The sequence below is a fragment of the Rhinolophus sinicus genome, chromosome 1, assembly GCF_057876585.1.
Source record: "Rhinolophus sinicus isolate RSI-liver-muscle chromosome 1, RSI-T2T, whole genome shotgun sequence".
Classification (NCBI taxonomy): Eukaryota; Metazoa; Chordata; class Mammalia; order Chiroptera; family Rhinolophidae; genus Rhinolophus; species Rhinolophus sinicus.
In genome coordinates, this window is record NC_142501.1 from 11,119,514 (window position 1) to 11,134,930 (window position 15,417).

Here is a 15,417-nt window from a genome sequence, read left to right on the forward strand (position 1 = left end):
GATTACTCCAGGTAAACCTGGTGCGCAAAGATATTCCAGGTAGAGGGGACCAAACGTTTCAAGGTTCACAGGGGAGAAAAAACATGATGAGTTCTGAGAATTGAAATTATTTCAATATGGCTCCAAAGGATGTTGGCAGGAATTAGGCTGGGGCAAGATCACACAAAGTCCTGTGTTTAGCTTTTATTCTGTAAGCTATGATGGAGGTGTCGTTAAGGAGTTTCACCGGTGGTGACAAAGTCAGACTTTTGTTTTAGAGAGGTCCAGGTGGCAACAGTGGGCAGAAGATACTGGTGGGGACCAGACTGAAATCAGGGAGGGCAGAATGACAAACTTCACAACCTCGGTGACTTTTCTCCTGCCGTTCCTCCCTCCAGCGGCCCGGGACGCCTGGTGACGTCACGCCCAGGGGGAATCCGGTGACTGGCTCACCTGGTCGGTTGTTGTAGTCCGTTGCCCCCTGGCGGCCCTCCGGGAAACCGGCCCGTGGCGCCCTCTCAAAGCCACCCTGTCCGCCGGGAGTGTTAAGGAGTGACCGAGACTAGGAAATCAGGCGAATCCGGTTCTGCTGGGCTGTGGACTTCCGAACGACCTCGATTCACTTTGTAGAACCGCAGTGACCTCATCTGGAGATGAGAAGGTTGTGCTGGATCAGTATTTCCCTTAAACAACCATTCAGCGGACTGGGACGCTTTTCTAAATTCTCCCCGGCGGGCCATTGAAGTTATGCAGGAAAGTGATATGTATGTTTATTGCATTTTTCAATAAAAGCTGTAGCATGATATGAACCTAGAGCTCTTTTTGTTTGTTTCTTTTATTAATGAAATGAATTATCACAGACATAAAACACCACCGCATTTATTGCATTGATTTAGGGGTATATACATGTTGTTAGGAGTCACTTTTTAAAAATAGCGTAGATTTGACCTGGGTTCACATTCTGCCTTCACTGCTTTCTAAATCATATGGCAGCTCCTTTTTTAGGTTTCTTTTCTGAATGAAACATAGTTGTGAGACTTCAATGACAGGGTGTATGCAAAGTGAAGACCCCAGCACACACTCCCTACCCACTTTCTCTGCTGAACTTTTCTCCTTAGCAGTTATCTCCACCTTTCTTCATCGTGTTTTTCTTTTTGTTTGTTTGTTTTTTGTCTCTCTCCCCCACCAGAATGTAAGCTCCGTGAGGACAAGGCATTTCATCTATTTGGTTCACTGATGGATCCCCAAGGCCTGAAAGAGTAGCTGGCATGTAGTAGGTACTCAATAAACATGCATTGAATAAATGAATAAGTAGAAACTATTATTCGTAAGTTTTATGGATAGAGGGGTGCAGGAATGCACCCAACAGTGCACAGCGAGTGTGTGTGTACGTGTGCACGCACATGCACTCCAAGTGGGCTCTTAACTTAGGCTCTAGGCTGTGCCTCAGGAAATCCTGGAGAGAAGGGATTGGTGAAGGAGACTCAGGAGCTGTGGCTATGCAGGTAGGGCCTAGCCCAGACTGAGTGTCAGGGGAGAAGGTGTAGAAAGAAGGAGGAACTTGAGGATGGTAAATGAAAGGAGGACCAACCCAGGAAAGAAACAGGAAACGCAGTAATTTGGCCTGTGGCCCCTGTTCCCATCTCCATCATTCGCAAAGGTGTTGCTCTGAGTGGTTTGGAAATGCCTGGGAGGGAAGCAGCAAGTAAAGCTAGCCCTCCAACAGTGGAAATGCTGGTGACGATGGGTAGGGCAGGAGTAAGAGGAAATGGGGAAAGAACTTGGAGGAAATCTATGTGTGAGGGCATCAAATCCTTTCTTGGAGTTGTAGAAGGTCCAGGGAACAGGCTGATATGTGGCCTCAACTCCGGCCCCTGTGACCACAGCCAGATCCTGGCTCACGTCTCCCTTCCAGGGAGACCCTTGGGGGTGAGGGCACAAAGGGCCATGGCTGTCATTGTCTCCTAACTGTCTGTTTTACGGATTCTGAGGCCTTGTGTGAGGATGTGGTTGGCCAATGCCCTCATAGAGCCTCCATCACAAGAGCCCATTTAAGACCAAGTCCTTGCCTTTAAAGGACAAGAAAGCATAAAAGCAAACAAAACACACCAAGGTAATTACAAGGGTACCCAAATGGGCTGGTGTGAGGGGAGTGGAGGCCATGTGTGGAGTGACCCGGGGGCATACCTTTTGGAGGAGTTGACATTTAAGCTGAGAAGGAGTCAGCTGTAGGAAGTGTGTCCGGGCAGAGAGAACAGCAAGTGCAAAGGTCCTGAGGTCAGCTAAGAAGACCAGAGTCAGAATTTGAACTCAAGCTTGAGTCTCTGCACCCAAAGTCCATACTTGGCCCCAGGAAACATGATTTCAGGTGCCACTTGCTGACCGAGGAGAAAGCAGACATCAGAAAGATGGTAGAGTACATGGGATGTATGTATTCACTCCTTATGTGAGTGTGCAGAAGCAAGGAGAGTGCTCATATTTCCGAATCAGAACTAGGCCACACCATCCGTATAAGGAAGATTATTGCCCTGATTTATGAATTTACATAAATGAAAAGGTTCATAAAGTTTTAAAATTTAGCTTTATTTCTCTGTACATTTAATGAATTACCGTTATTGAAAAGAATGACCTTTTAGGTAGAAGGAAAAGTAAATTCAGAGCAAATACAAATGCCTATATTACAGACGATGATCTAACTGGTTGTTTGCAATTAAGGCTTTCCCAGAAAGTCTGGATTGTCTGAAAAAATGGGACAGCAAAAATAAGGCTTGGTTCAAGGGAGACTGGGTAGTTTCTTGTGTGTGGAGGGAGAGGATTGAGGCCACTAGAAAAATGAACTTGCTTATTAGGCTTTGCTGTGTGTGTGTGTGTGTGGGGGAGTTGGGGGGTGAGAATCTCCCTTGTGACAGTTTGTTTCACCACCTTTGCTCAGATTCCATGATAAAGATGATTTGCTACCAGTTACTGACTCACCTGCTGTGTGCCATGACTTTTACAAATATATCACACCTTGGAAGTAGGGATTAGTCTCCCTTTTTTTGCAGAAGAGGAAACTGAGGTCTGGAGAGGTTAAAGAAAATGTTGACTGAGGCCACAAGTTAATGGGGAGCCAGGGTCAAGATCTGCTTGATTTCCAAGGTTGCACTGGGAATACTTTGCTGGTTTTCTCCGAGGTGACAACCTACGTCAAAATCCACTGGGGAGCTAATTAAAAATGCAGGCTCCTGGACAACCTCATATTCAGCTTGGACTCTCTGGAGGTATGGCCCAGGAATTTGCAGTCCAAAGTTAGCTTTACCCTGTGCTCAGTGTACCCCCTGCTCCCCGAGCCTGCTCAAGCCAGCTCTGGTTCCTCAAGGTCCTTAGATCTGAGATGGGCATGTCTAGGAAACACACTAGCCCCAAGGTCTGATTGTGTTGGGTGGGCGATCTCTGCAGTGCAGTGGGACCTTGGGCCCCCGCCTCCCACTGACCCATCTCTTCTAACATCGGCCTCTCCCAGCTCTGGTGCTCAGGTATACCAGGTCGGTCACACTTGCTAGTGACTGAATTGCACGCCAACCCCAGTGTGGGAAGTGGAGGAATACAGGGCTGGGGAGTGAAGTCTGGGCAAGCCCTTCTCCCCTCCCACCCTTTTCCAGAGGGTAGGTATAGTTGGTTTACAGGGGGTGTGGCCACAGAGGCTGACACTATGACCCGCACCCCACTGGCTGAAAGGAAACTAGAGACAACGGAATTAATATGCAAATACGCAAATATTTGCAATATGCAAATATTGCTCTAGTTAATTGGATGATGGACCATTCATTCATGTGCTCTGGGACTTGGTGCTTGTAGCATAGCTTTGAGGCGGAAATTACACAAGAAAACAATTAGTGAGCGCCCACCGTGTGCCAAGTACTGTGTCAGGGAATACAGGGGTGAATAAGTCAAGGCACCGCCTTCGTGGAATTTATAGTCTAGTAAATTAACAAACACATAAATGAACAATGTAATTTCAGATGGGGTGGTGCCGCAAAGACAAAGCACCAGGGAGCTGTGAGCCTGAGGCGTTGTGACAAGTCCTGTGTGGGTATATTTTCAGTGCTGCCAAGGAGGGCAAGACCAATCGTCCTGGAGGTGAAGGGAGGGGTGAGAGAGAAGAGCTGCCCTTGAGTAGGGATCTAAAGAAGGAGGAACAATTTCCTCCCCAAGATGAGGGGACAGTATGCGGTAGGTAAGATCTTTGGGAACCCCGGAAAGTATGACATGGCTGGAGGGAAGGGTATGCAGGGCTGGAGAGAGCAGAGCTCTGTGACTTTGGTATCTCATTTCACCTTTTGAGTCTCAGTTGGTGGAGCCTTAGAGATGACATGTAAAACACCTAGCATACAGTGGGCTCTCAATAAATGATAAAGCTCCAAATGGTGACTATTATTGTTATATTGGGAGAGGCCTTCAATTCTATTCCCTACATTTGGGGCTTTGGTTCTACTCCTTTCCCCCAAAACTTATACCTTCAGGGTATCTGTCTTAACCTCTCCCCTGGGAACTCTGCACACTGACACTTTGTCTTTTCCTGCCTTTGCAAGGGAGTAGGACTCCAAGTATAGCAGGAAAGACTTGGATAAACTCCCAGAAAGGACTTCTTTGTCTTTCTGTCAGAGTTGCAGCTGCTGGGAGGAAGGGGACAGGGCGTGTTTCCCACAGTTAAGAGAATTCCAGAGCTGGAAGAAATCTATGAGATCATTTATCTAGTCCAGAGCTTTTGGATATTTTTGGACGGATATCTAATGTAAGAAATGCATTTTACGTCAGGACTGCGTGACCTCAAGTATTTTGGAGGCTGAAGTTTGCAAAAATTTGGAGAGCTCTTAAAAAAAAAAGAATATAAAATTACACATGCAAAATTAGGTGTTTAGTTAGAGTGAGAAAATAAATTCCTATAAATTACAAACTTTCCAAAGCTGACAAATACCATAATTATAAGATCAAAATATTAAGAAATTTTTACTTAAATACCTTATATACCACTATAATACATTTTTTTTTCCCTACAATTTTGGGCTGCATACTCTTCATATATGAAGCAGTGATTTTATTGTATTTCTATAAGGAGAAAGAAAAGTCAAACTTCTAGCATGTTTGATCAAAAACATTGTGTTTTATTTTAGAAAAGTTTTTCTCAGCTTCGTATCTGTTATTGGTAATGCCATGTAAATCGTAGATTTTTAACATTGTCAAATTTGGGAAAGCCAAATTTTCTGTGCAGTTTCATCAGAAGCTTCTGATTTTACTTTTTAATTTATTGGGGTGACAATTGTCAGTAAAATTACATAGATTTCAGGTGTACAATTCTGTTCTACATCATCTATAAATCCCATTGTGTGTTCACCACCCAGAGTCAGTTCTCCTTCCATCACCATATATTTGATCATGGAGCTGCTGATTTTGTTAGAACAAAATGTGTTCTATGCTGAGACATAACACCCTGTGTCATGATCTACAAAACATTCGATGTCACACACAGGTATGCTAGTTGTTTGTAGCACTGCTACAGGTCTGTGTCCTATAGCTGAGGCATTCTGGTCAATTCTATTGAACGTGACTCCCAACAAAAGAAGCTAGTCTTGGTGCATTTATAGTTTTATTTTCTGTATTATTGATTGTCTTCCCAATGGCACGGAGTTTCCTTGTAACTAGGTGTCCGTGGGAACTGAACTCTCCACTTGTCATTTTATACATATGAGAGTTGCGAGAGTTTTACATAGACTAGCTTCTGTCTCCATACAATGCAGATCTTGGACCTCCTCCACTGGTCAGATTCTTCCCATGTTGGGTGCCTAGGACATACATCTTGCTGACAACAGGGATGTGACCTCTGTCCCTGCCCCCTTAGGTCAGGACACCAAGTGAATCAGCAGAGGGGGTATGGGTGATAGATGTATTTCTAGAAACCACTTCCTACACTAGGACCACCTAACTATTCATAGATTTGACTATGAACTTTATAACTATAACCCACTAAACTCAAACTCAATGTATGTCCAACTCAACTTCCCATGCGTTGGCTCTCAGATTAGTCAAACCCAGGCTTTAGAAAGAAAAAAGTGTTTTACTGATGTGGAAAAATCTCCAAGATATATTGTTATGAGAATGAAACCAAGGGACGGAACTGTGTGTATGGCACGCCCTCCTCTGTGTGGCACATAGGATGTCTCTGGAAGGAAGTGTGAGAAGGGTGTTCACCCCTGGGTGGCTTGGGGGTTGGGGCAGGAGGGCGACTTGCTGTTCCCTATAAAACCCTTTTGATCTTTGTAAAGTGTTTTTTTTTTTTTTATCACATGCTTGTCTTAATTTTTCGTTTTTCTGAGGTAGATGCTTAGCAATTGACAAGCTGCTTTTCTTACTGAATTAGATTGTTCTCTCAATGGCCAGCAGGAGGAGGCAAATGCTTTCTATCTCCGGTGGAGAGGTTACTCCTTCCACAGCCTCTTCAAACCACGTTTGCTCTTTGCTGCACCCTCTGGCTGGAGCCCAACTCCAGATGGGGGCTTAAAAGGAAAATAAGTGAAATAAGTTGCCATGATGAACTCCCGGGAAGCTCTGGTTTTTAAAATAGTTTTATTGAGATATAATTCACATACCATAGGATTCGCCTACTTAAAGTGTACAATTCAGTGTTTTTGGTATATGTGTGTTATGTGCCATTGAGTCAGCTTCGACTCCTGGCGACCCTATGAATGACTGATGTCCACGATGGCCTGTCCTCAGCAGCCCTGCTCAGCTCCTGCGGACTCACGCCTATGGCTTTTTTTATGGAGTTAATCCATCTCATATCTGGTCTTTCTCTTTTCCTGCTGCCTTCCATTTTTTGCAGCATTATTGTCTTTTCCAAAGAAGCCTACCTTCTCATGACGTGCCCGAAGTAGGACAGCTTCAGTTTTGTCATTTTTTTGCTTCCAGTGATGTTTCAGGCTTAATTTGCATGAGGACACCTTGTTCCTCTTCCTGGTGGTCCAGGGTATTCATGGAGCTCTCCTCCAACATCTCATTTCAAATGGATCAACTTTTTTCCTATTAGCCTTTTCCACTGTCCAACTTTCGCATCTGCACATAGTAATTGGGAATATGTATATTACATTATTAATTTTAAAACATTGTAGCAAAATATATATGTAACATAAAATTTTCCATTTTAAGTGCAAAATTTAGTGGCATTAATTACATTCACAATGTTATGCAACCACCACCATCTATTCCCAGAAGTTTTTCATCACCCCAAACAGAACCTCTGTACTCATAAAACAATAGCTCCCTGAGCCCCTGGTAACCTTTAATTTACTTTCTATCTCTATGAATTTATCTATTGTAGATTTCTTTCTTTTTTTTTTTTTGCTACTGATTTTTGCTTCTTTTTTAATTTTTTATTGGGGAATATTGGGAAACAGTGTGTTTTTCCAGGACCCGTCAGCTCCATATCAAATCATTGTTTTTCAGTCCAGTTGTGGGGGGCGCAGCTCAGCTCCAGGTCAATTCATTTTCAATCTAGTTGTGGAGGGCACAGCTCACTGGCCCCTGTGGGAATCAAACCAGCGACCTTGGTGTTATGAGCACTGCTCTCTAACCACTTGGCAAACCAGCTGCCCACCGACGGCTCGGCTCCAAGCTCAAGCTGTTGTTTTTCACTGGTCCATGTGGGCATCGTATTGTAGATTTCCTAAAAGTGGAATCATACAATGTGTGACTTTTTGTGTCTTCCTTCTTTCAGTGAGCACGTTTTCAAGGATCATCTATGTAATAGCATGTATCAGCACATCATTCCTTTTTAGGGCCGAATAATATTCCATGGTATATTATTCGTATATACCACATTTTGTGTGTGCATTCATCTATTGACAGACACTCAGCTTTTTCCATTTTCTGTCTATTGTGAGTAACGTTGCTATGAACATTGATGTACAAGTATTTGTCCAAGTCCCTATTTTCAATTCCTTTCAATTCTACCGAGGAGTGAAAGTGCTGGGTCCTATAGATCATTCTAAGTTTAGCTCCTTGAGGAACTGTCAGACTGTTTTCCATAATGGCTGCACAACTTTACATCCCCATCGGCCATGTATGAGGGTTGAGAAACCAAACAGGTGTCAGCTGCTTTCCAGGAAATGGACAGACTGGTGAACTGATGGCGCAAATCAACTCCTGTGGGTTGGGCTGAGGACCTAGGATGTGAAGAACGGGGAGAGAGAGGCTGGGGGGTCTCTGGAATTCTTCAGGGGAGAAGGGCTCATGAGTCTGTGAGCAGACCAGTGGAACCCCCAGTCCGTGAAGTGGGTGGTGTGGACAGGGAGAGGTGGCAGAGGGAGTAACCAAGACCCAGAGATCACCAGATATTGAGCTAGAAGGTCATTGCTGAGCCCCTCCTACTGTACCTGGGGAGACAGAGGGTTGGAGCTGTCAGGTGTCCAGAGGTGAGGGGCCTCAAAGTGGCCAATGCTTGGGAAACGTTCTGCAAATGTCAGCCACTAGCTATTAGCTACAGAATAACAATAGCTGAGCATCTACTATGTGCCAGATTCTGTATGTCAAGCCCAGAAGAGACGATAATGTTCTGTATCCTGCTTCTTACAAGTGGCAAGAGGAAAATTTTCCACAGATAATGTATCTCTAGGAATTAAACAAATAAAGCAAGCTTTCTGTTACTTGGTGGTCCTGGAGTATTCTTCCTCGGGAGAAGAGACCCCAGCCCTGAGCCTGGTTCCAACTTCCAGGCCTGGGCGACCCAATCTTCCTGTGGACAAGGGAGTCTGATACACCTTGATGGCCTGGTCACAGCTGAAGGGGCAGATCCATGGGTGTGGAAACAACATCTGGATTACAACCCACAATTCACAGCTGTTGGCAAACCCAAGGGCAGGACTATACCGTCCTCAGGGCAGATGGGCAATCTTTGCGTCTCTTCTATATATCGACCCAGCACCAAGTGAGTGCAGGTAGGTGTGATGCTAAGAAGGAGCCTCCCTGGTCCAAAAGGCTTGGATAATCGTCTGTTGGAGGGGAGAGGGGAGGAGGCAATGGGGCTCTGTGTCACTAGATTGGAGCCCCTGAAAATACCCACCCCTCTGGGCTCTGTGATGAGGGCTTCCTGCCGCTGATCCATCCAACCACCCACCCATCTATCCATCTCACCCAACCACCCATTTACCTTTTCACCCGCCTACGCATCCATCCACCCTTCCATCCATCCATCCATCTATCTACCCACTTTTGAGTTAAGACCAACATGATAAGGTCCAGCCAAGAGCTGGGGAAGTGTTGTCGGTGGAGAGAACAACAATGACACAGGCTTGAAACTGGAATGAGCTTGGTGAATGCAAGGGACATTCACCAAGGTCAGTGTGGCCAGGGGGCATGTAGGGTGAGATAAGGCTGCAAGGTGGATAGGACCAGAGCAGGTGGGCCTTGTCTGCTAGGAGGGGAGTTTGGATTTTGTTCTAAGTGCTAGAACAAGCCACTGGAGGGTTTAGAGCAGGAAAGTGGGGTGTTGTCATTTCCATTTTACAAAGACCCCAGTCGGGGGGGTGGAAGGATTGTGGAAGCCACTAAGTGGCTGTGGCCCATCCCCTCCTCCTACTTCTCCAAATTCCTTTCTCCCTCAACATCCCCCCCACACCCCCCCACCAGGTGAGGTGAGGATGACCCAAGCTCCAGGGGACATAGGTGGTCCTGGAGATATGCCAGCCGGGAAAGCAGCCAAAAGCTGTGGTTCAGTGTGGGGCCACCGAACCTGGCAATCAGGTTAAACAAGGAAGAGCCTTGGGCTGGGTGAGGTAAGGGCTCTGTGCAAATCTCTAGAAGGACCGACAGTCAGCTGGTCAGAGTTGGAGAAGCAGGGCTGGGCTGGACATCCGCTCAGGCAGCCTGAACACCCAGGCAGGCTTAATAATGCTCTTTAATCACAGCGAACATTTATTCAGTATTGAACATGGGTCGGCACTGTGTTTAGCGCTTCATATACATTCTTAAGGCTCACATCTACCCTGCCCAGAGTGACAGTTACAATTCCCATTTTACATATGGACAAACTAAATCCCAGAGAGGTCACACAGCTATAGAAAGGCCTCCCTGTACCTGAGACTAACACATCTGAAGAAAGACTGTGGGAACAGGAAGGGTTGTGATCTGCACGGAGCCTGGAAAGCACAGATCATGAGCCCCAGCTCCATCCAGGAGAGACGGGGCCCCTAACTTGCTGGTGTGAGCATCTGGCCCCCTTGCGATGATACATCTAGCTGTCACTAGCATTTTTTTCTGCACCGTCCCCCCATGATCTGGTCCCAGGCTCCCCCGCTCTAAGAAGATGGACACTGGCTTCCCAAGGAGACTTATCCTCCAGGGGGAGGAGAAGGAATGTGCTCAGCAGCCAGAGTGCAGGCTGTTGGATGCCTATCCTGCCTGCTGCTCGTTGCGAATTGATCCCCAGTATCTTCGTCCCGCTGCCCACCTGGACACCTACCTTCATCATCTCAGGTGAAACCTTTACCCATTTAAAAATTCTCTCCCAAAGGAAGGATGCAAAGAAGACATTTGTTTATTTATTTATTTTTTAGCATCTATTATGTGCCCCACATGCTGCGTATGTTAACTTTTTAAATTAAAACACATTTTTAAAATTCTCACAATCCCCCTAGGAAGAAGGTACTGTTCGCTCCCTGTCACAGCTGAAGAAACTGAGGCTCGAAGTGACTTGCTATGGCTGCTCAGCTTGTAGGTGACAGAAGTAGGACTTGACACTCACCCATTTTATGCTAAGAACTCAGTGCTTCCCAAGCCACCATCCCTGGCCTCCCTGCTCCCTCTGTCATCTGCCGAAAACGGCGTTGGGAGGGGTGAGCAGGGAGGAAAGCTGGGATGGAGATGACACCTGTGCTGATCTGTTTGTTCTTTGGGAGGCGAAGGACATGAGAGGAGATAGGCAGGGATCTCAGAGATTCTGGTTCCAAAGTCCCCCAACGGCAGGTGGCTGGTGGATAACAGGTCCCGGAAGCCATGGTGGACTTCTCCATTAGGTGCCGTGGGCACAGTGCCTCGGGCCCAAGGACACTTTAGGGGCCACTGATATGTTTTACCGTCTCGTCAAATCAGAAGAAGAAAATGAACTTTTAGGCAGAAGACAATGTTTTAATATATAACATTGATATATTCATTCTAAGCAGTCATAAAATATAATTATATATGTGTGTGCGTGTGTGTTTACATCCGAAGTCTGACAATTCAGTTCGCGAATGCATCCTAGGAAAAGTGCTGCATACCTCATTGCTGAATATCACTATGGTCACCTTCGAAGTACTCCCCTTGGGAAGCTATGCACCGATGTCAGCGCCTAGTCCACCCTTCAAAGCAATTTTGGAACTCTTTTTCTGGAATGGCCATCAGAGCTGTCATCATATTACTCTTGGTGTCCTGAATGTCATCAAAATATCTTCCTTTCAGGGCGGCCAGATGGCTCAGTTGGTTAGAGTGTGAGCTCTGAATAACAGGGTTGCCGGTTCAATTCCCACATGGGCCAGTGAGCTGCGCCCTCCACAACCAGATTGAAGACAACAAGCTGCCGGAGGGGCGGCCGGATGGCTCAGTTGGTTAGAGCGCAAGCTCTTAACAACAAGGTTACTGGTTACCTGCACGGGATGATGGACTGCACCCCCTGCAACTAAAGATTGAAAATGGCGACTGGACTTGGAGCTGAGCTGTGCCTTCCACAACTAGATTGAAGGACAGCAACTTGGAGCCGTTGGGCCCTGGAGAAACACACTGCTCCCCAATATTCCCTAGTGGGGGTGGGGGGAAAGTCTTCCTTTCAATATTTCCTTTGTCTTTGGTAAACAAAGAAGTCACTGGGGGGCCGATTAGGTGAGTAGGGAGGGTGTTCCAATAGTTATTTGTTTACTGGCTGAAAACTCCCTCACAGACAGTGCCGTGTGAGCTGGTGCATTGTCGTGATGCAAGAGCCATGAATTGTTGGTGAAAAGTTCAGGTGGTCTGACTTTTTCACGCAGCCTTTTCAGCACTTCCAAATAGTAAATCTGGTTAACTGTCCAGGGTACAAATTCGTAATGAATAAATCCCTCTGATATCAAAAAATGTTAGCAATAGTGTTGCAACTAGTTCACGAACTTAATTGTCACACGTTGTATGTGTATATATAATATATAAAACTTTTTTTAATGAAGGAAGGGGCCCATGAAGGCAGAAATACCTCAGGCATAGGAGAGTACTAATGGGTCCCTGGGAGATTGTGAGGAGAACATTCCCACAGGCCTGTGGGCTTAGACGTGGTTCCAGGTGGGGTGAGCTGCCTCCCTCACAGCCAACACAGGTGGGGCATGGGGCTCTTGATAACAGAATAAATATTATCTGTTAACTATTAATGAAATGCCAGGCTTTATCACCTTCAATCCCCACAACACTTATTAGTCTCAGGAGGAGACTGACTGAGAGAAGTAACTAGGCCCGAGGTGACGTAGCTAGGAACTGGTAGAAATAATATTCCAGTCCTATACCATCCTCCAAATGACATTGGACTCCCTCCTGCCCGCAGGGGCCTGGGACTTTCTGAAACCTTCCATTGCGGTGTGAGGAATTATTTTCTAGTTCTTTCTTGTGCCCAAGATTGTCTGCCCTGCTAGACTTCGTCTCTTTAAGCCTGGCTGTATTTTATGCTTTTCTTCTATGGAGGCCCTCAATCCCATGCATTTGAATAAACTCGTATGTGCTTGTGTGACATGAGGGAGTCCCCGGGTGGCCAGCTCGGTGATGTCCTTCTTGGCACCCCAGAGGTGTATACACTAGCAGCTTTGTTATGGCTGCTCTTAGGGCCTCTTAGCACAGCCTGGTGGCCTCATGTGCAGTCACTGAGGGCAAATCACTAAGGGCCCATCACGAGGTCCTGGGAACTTGCTTCAGTAGCTGCTTTATTCACTTAACACTGTACATGATTAAGGAACCATGGTCATAAAGGGTCTCTCAAAAATGTTATTTTTGATGGCTGCATAATAGTTCATTTATATTTTCATAGCATCATTAACTTAGCCAATCCTGTATTATTATTGATGTTTCACTGTCCAACTCTTCCCCAATGACTGTTAATATTATTATTTTTGTTATTCAGTAAGACAGTCAATAAATACTTATAAAGCACTTACTATGTGCTGAGGAAACGACCTGATCATCTAGCTGGATTCAAAGGTAACACTTGGAATACTGGGCAGCACATCCCAAAACGTATGAGAAGTGGCCAGAGTGGTAGTCAGAGGAAAATTTACAGCCTTAAGCGCTTTTATTTGTAAAAAGAAAAGATGAAAAATCAATGAACTAAACATTCAACTTGAGAAATAAAAGAAACACTAAAAGAAAAAGGAAATGATCACAAAAGAAGACAATAAGGAAGGAAACAAAACCAGTAGCTGGTTCTTTAAAAAGATCAATCTAGTAGAATGTTTAGGGACATGAACAGACCACCAATTCTGTAGTCAAGAGGCCGTCATGAATGTTCCTTATCCCACCAAGCTCTCGACAACAACTGCTTCGTAAAGTGTATTAGTTCTGTTGCTATGTAACAAATTAACAAAAACTTAGGGACTTAAAATAAGAAACATGTTTCTCAGAGTATCCGTAGATTAGGAATCCAGATAAGATTTAGCTGGGTGCCTTCTGCCTCAGGGTCTCCACACAGCTGTAAACATGATGTTGGCTACACTAGCCATCCCAAGGCTTAAGTGGGGGGAAATCCACTGCCAAGTTCACTCACGTGACTGTTGGCAGGCCTCAGGTCTTCCTTGGCAATTGGCTGAAGACATCAGTTTCTTGGCACAAAGACCTCTCCATAGGACTACGAGAGAGAGAGAGAGAGAGAGAGAGAGAGAGAGAGAGAGAGAGAGAGAGAGAGAGAGAGCTCACAGTCTTTTGATCTTTATTTTTGCTATCAGTCTTTTTGTAACCTAATCTTGGAGGTGACATCCCATCACTTTTGCCATATTCTAGTATTCTGTTAGTAAGAATAGAGTCACTGGGTCCAGCCACACTCAAGGGGAGCCATTTATACAAGGGTGTGAATACCAGGTGATGGTGATCATTGGGGGTCATCTCAGAGGCTGCCACTACTCCAAAGGTTTAAGGTCATACTCCTGGAGATCAGATATTCTTTTCACTAAGTGACGGCCGTGTTACGTGCCTTGACAGTCATCTGAGCAATGGGTTGGTAGTCAAGGCCAGCTCTGCTACTTACTAGTTGTATACATCCTGGGAACCTTTGCTCCCTATCTGAAAAATGGGGTAATAATAAATATCACCTTGAGGATTTCTTGAGTTTATTGTGGTGAGGGCTGGAGAAAATGCTTAGTAAAGTTCAGAAGGTAGGCATTATTAGGAGAATAAGGTTGGAGATGCAAGGGTAGATGATTCTTTTGTTTCTTCGTTTCTTTCTTTCTTTCTTTCTTTCTTTCTTTCTTTCTTTCTTTCTTTCTTTCTTTCTTTCTTTCTTCTAAAAACCTTTCATTGATGTGAAACATACATGCAGAAAAGTACATAATTCAGAAAAGTATCCCTTAGCTTTAAACACTTTTCTAAAACAAGTAAACTTTTAAGTTCTCTTTACTTTTTGCACTTTCCAAAACCTTCTACAGTGAGCTAGAATTACCACTATAATCAGAAAAATACCACCTTTACAAGGTGTAGTTTCTGTTGATTAGAGTTTCCGTGTATAAAGCACTTTAAAACGCCTTATCTTGCTTGGGCTTTGCCATGGCCCTGGGAGAAAGGCTGAGAAAGAATGAATTTCCTTGTGGATAAAATGAGGAAATCACTCTCCTCTTGGGGTGGGCAGGTGATGTCTTATGTGAGCACCAGGCAGCGAGCCACATAGGCTCCTGGCATGGAGAGCCCTCAGCTGGGCCAGCTTCCCAGCTCCCCACCCAAAGAGGCCACTGCCAGCTCTAATGGAAACTGCTCTGGCTTGCCAAACCAGGGCTGTAGAAAAATTCTACTTCTGGGAATCTGCCCTAAATAAGTTGTCACGATGCAGCCAATCTTTATGTGCAAATAGATTTAATGCAGCAGTATTTTTAATAGCAAACATTTAGAATTAATGTTAAGAGTTCAGCAGAAGGAAATTGGTTAAATACATTTAGACATTGAACAGTGGAATATTTCACCTGCCATTAAAATATAGCTCAGAAATATAGATTTGTGGGCTTTAATGTTTACGGAACGAAGTAGGTTCAACAGTTGCATAACAGAGGGGTGTCTAGCACATAAATCCATAGAAAACCGCCAATGGAAAGAAATGAGCCAATAAAGTTTCCTCCTGGTGTTGGGGTTATGAGTGATGGTTTTTCTTCTTAATTAATAGCTCTAATTGCCTGTGGTAAACATGTCAATTCCACAAGTAGTAGAAGTAGAGAAACA